This window comes from Sphaerodactylus townsendi, linkage group LG09 (assembly GCF_021028975.2).
Source record: "Sphaerodactylus townsendi isolate TG3544 linkage group LG09, MPM_Stown_v2.3, whole genome shotgun sequence".
In the NCBI taxonomy this organism is placed as follows: Eukaryota; Metazoa; Chordata; class Lepidosauria; order Squamata; family Sphaerodactylidae; genus Sphaerodactylus; species Sphaerodactylus townsendi.
The window spans coordinates 19,398,941-19,408,394 of NC_059433.1; positions in this window are offsets into that span (position 1 = coordinate 19,398,941).

The following is a 9,454-nucleotide window of genomic DNA, read 5'->3' on the forward strand; positions in this document are numbered from 1 at the left end:
GGATCCTCTTCTATCATGGACAAGTTAATTCTTTTTCTGCCTCTGCCAGTTTTTTTGGAGATTATTGAGCAAATGTGCCCGGGGGTGGGGGTGGGGGTGGGGGAACAAAAAGTATTGAAAGATGGGAGAGCAGAGAAAAAGGAATACAAAATCTTTGCTGTTTTAGCAGTTACAAAGAATAAAGCATATGATGTTGCCATTATAAAGATGCATCTTAATTCCAGAGAATGTGCTTTGCAAAGCAGAGAAGCTAACCAGTTCTGCTGGACATGGTGACAATTTCGGCAGGAGAATGCAGAGGGAACGATATCTGTAAGTGCTGCAGTAGAGTACTGGTGGCAAATCAAGCAAAAATTAGTAGGGAGCTATGATGACATTTAATATAGTTTTCTACTAATTTTTGCTTGTGATGGTGCTAAAACATAGTTCATGTAGAATACAATATAATGCCTAGGTTTCAGTCCCTGAAATATCACTATTTTATTATAACCTCAATGTTTTGGATAGTCTTTGCAGGAACCTTATTGTAACCAGTAATTTTTCTCTCTGCCATGACAAAACCTAGAAAATTGCTTGGAAACGAAACCAGACTTTGAGATCTATAAGAAGCAGTTGTGAAGGTGGAAACTGAAAAGTGATATTTGGTCTTAAATAAGATACCACATGCAATCATCAGCATGTTTTGCATTTCCATCATTTTTAGGGGCATCACGTCTGATTTGTTTTTCAATAAAGCAAGACCAGAAATGAGGCAAATTCCTTATTCCCAAAATAAGCAATATACCTTAACATATTCCATTGAATTTTTAATTATTTCCAGAAGAAGCCCATGTTCGTAATCAGTATCAGTACATAATGGTGAATAACACTTTCCTGCTACAATTTTACTTGGAGATAAACTATACTATTCATATATAGGGTAAATGCTGTCCCACTGCACAACCTATCTGAAATGGTAAGACTCTGGTGAAGTTCCAGCAATCTTTTAGTCTGCAAACTTTATGGATAGAAGGGCCTCAATAGAGGGTCACAGACTCACTCAAGACCATCACCCAAATCCGCTTGTTTTGATTGTGTCTTCCTGCATGGCAGGGTTTGGACTTGGCCTTTCTGGTTTCTTCCAAGTCTATGGCTCATTCCGCACATGCAGAATAATGCACTTTCAAACTGCTTTCAGTGCTCTTTGAAGCTGTGCGGAATGGCAAAATCCACTTGCAAACAGTTGTGAAAGTGGTTTGAAAACGCATTATTTTGCGTGTGTGGAAGGGGCCTATGATTCGATATCCCCCTCTGACCCCATTCCAATTTGAAGAGCACTACCCGAAGTACAAGTTCTTGATTAGGATAAAACTTTTTTTAAAAGAGCCCAGGAATTGATTGGTGTATGTGTGTGTGATAAGAATATTGGATGCAGATTTTAATAATATGGGAATTTATCCACAAAGTTATAATTTATTGATATAATCTATTAGCTTCTTAGGGAAGATTTCTGAGGACCTTATAATGGGAAACAATGTTTAGATTTAAAGCCAACATATGATGCTAATTTATTATAATCATTTGGAAATGGTTGGCATTTTTGTTTTCAGTTACTCAGACATTATCATCCAGTAGAGGTGCCCATAGGTTAATAAGGTGTGTCTTTGGAGGAAACATCATTGTTCTTTCACAGTTCTAAGAGCGCAATCCAGATTGGGGGGGGGGGGTGCAACAACACCAAAGTCACAATGCCTCCACAGGGTTTTCAGGCAGCGCACAAAGGAGGAAAAGTTGGAACCCTCCAGCTGCCCGAATCACCCCATGAACCAAACAGGCTTATGCCACATGTCTGCAGGCAGGGGAGGGGGGACAGATTTGAACACTGGTGGAAACTGACTACAGTAAACTCCACCCCCATGCTGGGGTCCACTTGGATAGCTCTGTGGTGACCCAGACTTGCGAATTTGCTTTCTATGGAGCTGTGGGGTGACTGGGCACCATTTTTACTCTCCATTGGCATTGGTGCCCCTTGTGCCAGCAAAGGGGGCAAACACAGTGGTGCAGCTTTCCGCTGCTCGCTCAGCCCACCCCCCCCCCCCATTTGGGCTGGGCTGTAAGTCAGTTAAATGCCTTTAAAAAGTCCAGTTGGGTTCAGTGTGGAATTACCTTTTAGACCCCGGCATGGATTTAGTGACCCTTTTATAGGATTCATTGCAGTAGATCCATATTGTTTTTCCACAGCTAAGGTTTCACAATCTTCACTCAACTCCTACTTTATTTAGGGGGAAGGGATTATGAGTACAATCCTCTATGACTTGATTTTTGCTGTGACGATCATTTGTAGCTCTCCAAACTATCAAGTGCTACCAATAATCCATGACAACATGAACTCTATTAATAAGAAATGCAGTTAGGTGGAAAAGTTGAAGCCAATGATGTCCTAGTTCCAACGAAACTGAATACTCACTGTGACTCAGCATCTTACCTTTCCACATTAGGTCACCTAATATATTTGACGCCGACAAATTAGAATGTGACTCAAGCTCATGCTCGCTAAAATGTGGAGGGTTGTTGAAGTAGTAATGTTGAGAAACACATAGTAGAAAGAAGTTAGTAAAAACCTAACAAATACAAAAGTAATACATTCACAAGGATGAAGAATGACTCAGACAAGAAATAACTTCCGGAAATATTTGTGACATTGAAAGAAAGGCAAAGAACAGGAGACAGCATGTTCTATATACACAGTGATGCATGCAGGGAAAAGTATTATTAGGTATAACTCCAATTACATGTCAGGCCTGGCAACCATTCTCGCCCTGGCAACTCACACATCTGCATCAAGGCCCAATTGGCCATTATCAACACTCAAGGCCAAGGAGGTCTCCCTCGCTTGCAATGTAACTAGTCAATAGAGCTTAACCATTCTCTCTTATCTGCCTTCCTCCGACGGAGGGAACCGCCTGTCCCAAAACAATGCTTCTGTTCACACCATTCTTTATTATGCTGATATTACGGGAATGCGAGGATGGGAGGACTATGGGTTGAGCTATATTGTAACTTACAGGTATATACCAGGGGGCAGAGAGCCAAACCTCAGTTTCGGCTATCTGAACCTCGGGATGACACAGTTCCAATAAAGCTTTTGAAACGTTCCTGAGTCTTTGCTTGTTGACTGGAGTACCAGACATACATTTCCCAGCTGTTGGAATCAAAATTGTATTGTCGAAGGCTTTCATGGCCGGATTCAACTGGTTGTTGTGGGTTTTCCGGGCTGTGTGGCCGTGATTCTGGTAGATCTTGTTCCTAACGTTTCGCCTGCATCTATGGCTGGCATCTTCAGAGGTGTATCACAGAGAGAAATCTGTTACAGTGTTTTGCAAATTGCCATAGATAAATATCCAGTTAACATGAAGGCCAGTGGTACCCTGGACACAGTGTGTAACAGACTTCCCTTTGTGATACACCTCTGAAGATGCCAGCCAGCCACAGGTGCAAGCAAAACGTTAGGAAGAAGATCTACCAGATCACGGCCACACAGTCCAGAAAATCCATAGCAACCAGTGGAATCAAAATTGTCTATTACTGTAACACAAGAAGCCAGGGCATAGGAAAGGGTAACAATAATAAAGAACAAAACTAAATTTCAAATGAAAAGTAGATACAAATATTAAGACAGCCCCTTGATATACTGAATGGGGAAGATGTAATTCACATTTAGTTGAGGTAAATCTGCCTCGAGGCATCAGTATATGAAGTACCTGCAGGAGGAAACACTCCTGTGTGGGCCTAATCCATACCTGGGGGTATGCACCTTTTGTCCCTTTGTCCAGGACACCTGGTGACCTGTGAGTCACGGGGGTCTTGTGACTGGTGAGTCTGCTTGCCCAGAGGGCAACAGATGGCGCAGGCATCCCTGTGCACTGTCTGAGACCCTACAAGGTTCGCTGGCTCACCCCAACAAGTATAATTAGAGGAACACCGTGGAAAACCCCAACAGAGTTCCCACTATTACAGCAGTTAGATTTCCATGGATTGTGTAATTCATCGCAATTTACATTTCTTCCAGGCTGTGAATCCTGAGGTCTATCCATTAAAACCACCCAAATGTTGGTTGTGAAAAAATACACCTCAGCCCTTATAGTCCTTGACTTGAAAATCCACTGCCAGGTGTAAGTGTTATCTCTTTGCCAGCGGTTGTCAACCTGTGGGTCGGGACCCCTTTGGGGGTCGAATGACCCTTTCACAGTGGTCGCCTAAGCATCAGAAAATACCAATGCCAACCCCATCAAATACGTACAAATACGGGGGTCACCCCAACATGAGGAACTGTATTAAAGGGTTGCGGCATTAGGAAGGTTGAGAACCACTGCTCTTTGCTGTCTGAACGGCTGGCTTTATTCCAAGGGCCAAGCACCCACAAAGTGTCATTTTCAGAACAGATGACACTTAAAAGGAAATGTCATAAATCAGCCTGGGAACTCTTCATTTGTCTGACCACTGACCTTCATGTTAACTGGATTATATTCATCTATGGCAACTTGCAAAACACATGAATAAAATAATGTGTTATATTTCATCACACAGAATCACTGGGTTATATCCTATTGCTCCACTCAGTGAAAGGTGGTATAAATCTCAACAGCATTTGGCTATTGAGGCAGGTTGTGTCAAGCCATTTAATTGCCCTAAGCTGTGCTAAAAGTTTACGTTTTATGCTTATTGTGAGATGTTAAACTTCCGCATAACTCATAGCTATTATTATTCTAATGAAGGATGAGTGGAGTAAGATTCCTAAGCAAAATCTTCACCTCTAGTCTTCATTAACTACAGACCGTTTCTTCACACAATCATTGGGAGACGGCAAGTTACAGGCATACAAAATAGAGCCAAGCCAAGAAGACGAAGTAGCAAGAGGATACCAGTCAGCATCAGTGGGCCTTTCCCCACTCGAAGCGATCCCCCCTATGCCGCGTGCTGCTCTCAGCGCACGACATCCCTGGCGTGCACCTGGGCATCCCCACGACCCCACGCTCTGCGCGGGGTCATCAAAAGGCGCCGTCTTCTCCAGCGCCAGGGATGCCGCGCGCTGAGGGGGCGCGACCGCAGCAGCGTTGGGGCGGCTTCGCTGTCGCCGTCCCTGTCATGGGGAGTGCCCAAGGACCCCGCGCTACTTGAAGAGAGTAGCACGGGGCTTAAGGTAAGTGGGGAAAGGCCCAGTGTCTTAACTCAAGTGGATTAGACTTTCCACTTCAATACCAGAGGAGCTACCAGATTGGCCTGAGGTTAATCCTCAAGAAGTGAGTAAACTAATCAGTGGTTTGAAAAGCGGTAAGGCCCCAGGTCCTGATGCAATAATACCAGAAATACTTAAATCCTCACCCGAGTGGTGGGCTACAACTCTGGCTTCCTTATTTACCCATGTAAATAACACGGGCCGCATCCCAAAGATGTGGCTGGCGTCTATAGTTGTCCCAATCTACAAAAAGGGTGATATTACAAATCCTTCAAACTATCGTCCTATAAGCCTATTATCTGTAATTGGCAAACTATATGCAAAACTACTCCTTAGGAGAGTGGAAGATTGGGTCAAGCAAGCAGAAGTAATAGGACCGGAGCAAATTGGATTCACTAAAAATAAATCAACACTGGATCATGTAACAGTTTTAGCACACTTAGCTAACAAAAGTATAACTCATAATAACCGTAAACTGTTTGCAGCCTTCCTGGATTTAAAAGGGGCATTTGACTCCATATCTAGAGCCCTACTGTGGAGAAAAATTGACGGCGTTACACATGGACCCCAGACTACTGTTTCTTATAAACAGCTACACACTTGCACTAGCTGCAGAATAAGAGCCGCAACAAAAGGACCGCTCACAGAAAATATCATCACAACCAGAGGGGTCAAACAAGGCTGTACATTGGCCCCCACTTTGTTCAATATATTCCTTAGTGATCTAGTGCCAACCCTCCAGAAGGCCAATGGGCATGTTCCCAAACTAAGCACTAAACACGTGTCTGGGTTACTGTATGCTGACGACACCGTTCTTCTTTCCCACACTAAAGTTGGTCTCACTCGTCTCTTAAATTGCTGTGCTGAATATTGTAAGAGGAACGAACTGGTAATTAACTATGAAAAAACCAAAATAATGGTCTTCGCTAGAAGACCCCCTAGTCATACATGGACCATCAATAACAGACCCATAGAACAAGTTAACCAGTTCAAATATTTGGGCATAACTCTTACTAGCAACCTTAATTGGGCAGTACATAGGAAATTAGCACTCGCTGCAGCTAACAACAGTGCCCTAGCAATTCAGCGTTTCTTTTTCACTGTGGGCCACCAGTATATACCATCCGCACTGAAGGTGTTCAATGCTAAATGCGGCTCTCAGCTCCTCTATGGAGCACCTATTTGGATCGGAGCTATAAACAAAAATATAAACACAGCCCAGTCCCGTTTCTTCCACAAAATTATGGGCTTACCAAATTGTGCTTCATATGCAGCCCCATGTTTAGAACTCGGGCAAATATCATATGCCACGATGGCCTGGCTGAGAACTGTCAGATACTGGCTACGTATCCACTATTTGCAGGATCACTCCAGTTTGCTACACCTCATGCTTTCCGACTATGCAAATTCTAGGTGGCTGAAACTAGTTGAGGGAAAAATCAACACTCTTGGCTTTTCATTAGAGTCATTAGTCCCTCTTTCCCTATCAGAAGCATATAGCTGCTTGAAAACTAAGCTATTAGAACAAGAGTATCGGGATATGATAACAGCTCGCGAGGAAAACGTGTTCCCCTGACCCTGCTTATTCCAATTGAACAAGGACACATGGCCAATTATTTACAGTGGATCACCAACCCTAAATTAAGAAGAGCTTTAACACTGGCCAGATTCAATCTAATGCCTTCTATGCTGCTCTATGGCAGATATCAACAAATTGATAAACAGAGGAGGCTATGTCCATGCAATATGGGTCAGGTGGAGACACTCGATCATACCCTCTTTCATTGTGTAAGGTTTGCAAAAATCAGAATGTCACAATCTGCACTTATCCCATTTCTGTATAACAATCTAACTGATGCTCTTAAGATACCTATGCTTTGAACAACATGGATCCCACAGTGTGTGAGAATGTAGCAAAATTTCTGCTAACAATAATAGACGTAAGTCTAGATGAATACCAACCAATGTCTATGTATTATGACCACATATAGCCAGCAGTAATTTTTCTAGCTTCTGTCAGTATCCGATGACGTTTAAGTGAGTTAACTTAGCTGAAGGAATGTCCTATAGTTACAGAAGGACCATGTATATATTTTAGTATTTAGTATTTTAGTACCAGTGTCTATAATTGTGAGCAATAATGGGCAAATTTTGTATGCTGATTTTGTATGTTTATTTTATGCCAATAAAGGCTTGTGTATAAGTGGATTAGACTGCAACTACAAAGGAAAAGAGTCCATCAAGCGTCAGCTGTCGGTCCTCTTTATCCTCTTAATTAATCCCGTGTAACAGTTTTCAGCAGTGGTCCCCTATCTGGGGTACTTGTACCACCAGGGGTATACACCAGAGCTTTTGGGGGTATGCAAAAAAAAATTACATAATTGGTTTGCTAATATAGAGGTGCAGTTGTAGGGAAATTGATTGCCAAGGGGTATGCGAGTGAAAAAAGATTGGGAACCACCAGTTTACAGGAATACAGAGCATTGCAAGAAAAGATTGGCAGGGGGTAGTCTGTATTTTCCCCCACTTCTGTCTACCCAATAGGGCAGCAAAATAATTACACACAAGATACATGCTGCTCAGTTGTTTGTCTGTCACTAGTTGCAGTGTGTTGTATGCCTAACAAAATATATTAATGTGCACATATCTGCATGAAAAACAAGCTATGGATTAACTTCCGGTTGACAATAGCTTGCTGACATTTGACTATTGATATAATGTGCTGTGGATTCCTAGGCAGACCAGCATAAAGTACAGTGTCTGAGCTGTTGAGCCCAACAGATTACTCCAGAGCCCTTTTACATTTGCACTATTTGACGTACAACTCCAAAACAGGTATTTAGGTAAAAAAATCTTCCTGAAACAATTTGCCAACTCCTTAAATATGTGACCAGGTTTTTCAAAATATTTATTTATTCAGTAAATTTTTATCCCGTCCTTCAAATACATCCCAGGTGGGTTACATCATCTGAAAATGCATCCAACATTACAATGAAAACATAATCATAACACATAAGATCTCCTAAAAACATATCTAAAAGCAATTAACCAATACCCCAAAACCTACCCCCTCCCTAGTCCTCCCTCAGGTGACAGGCAAATTGCAAAAAAGCCAGTGATCTGGGGGTAGATGCAGTGGTGGGATCCAAAAATTTTAGTAACAGATTCCCATGATGGTGGGATTCAAACAGTGGCATAGCGCCAATGGGGCTGGATGGGGCACGACGGGGGCGTGGCCGGGCATTCCGGGGGTGGGGCATTAATAATTTCTCTGTTACTGTAAAAAACTCTTACTGTAAAAAAAAGTTCCTAATTTCCAGCTGGTATCTTTCTGCCCCTAATTTAAACTCATTATAGCAAGTCCTATCGTTTACTGCCAACAGAAACAACTACTTCTCCTCTAATTGACTGCCTGTCAAATACTGAATACTTTCAAATGCTTAATTTTGTTTCTAGAAATCAAAAGAAGGATACTTTCCTTAAACAAGGAACTTTACCATATTTCTAAAACATGTTTTCAAAACAGCCCAACAGGGAGAGTTATCCCGTTTTCCACCTTCGCTAACCAGCCACATAGGAAACAACAGGACTTTATGATTTTTGGACCTAATGGAATTTCTAACGGAAAAGCAGACCCAATTAGTAACCCCCTCTCGGTACACGCAAATAATTAGTAACCCACTCTCGGGAACTGGTGAGAACCTGCTGGATCCCACCTCTGGATAGATGGCATCGATCTGTCAAAAGTCCAGGCTAAAATGACGGTCTTCAGCAGCCGCCAAAAGGAATATAATGTCGGCACCTGTTGGACCTCTAATGGGAGGGCATTCCATAAAGTGGGGGTTATCGCCCACTCACCTCAGAGGGGGAAATGACCACAAGAAGCCCTCCCCCCATGACCTCAGCACCTTGGCCAATCCATATGGCAGAAGGCACTCCCTTCCCTGCAAAATATGTTTTATAAATTGTGTTTTTTTCAACTGCCAATATTTATACTGAAATTGAAGAATACATGCACACAACTTCCCTGTTTACAACCTCCTGCACCAAGAGGGCGCTCTTCTAACTGTGTGCACGGGGCCACAACTAGCTTGTCTTCAGAGAAAAGCATTATAACCAGCCATATTGGCCATTCAAAACCTAAAGCAAAAACCACAATTCATGTAATATTATATGCCATTAAAGGTATTCGATTCGAATTCATGTAATAATACCTTGTATGAGGGCCAAGGAAAATGA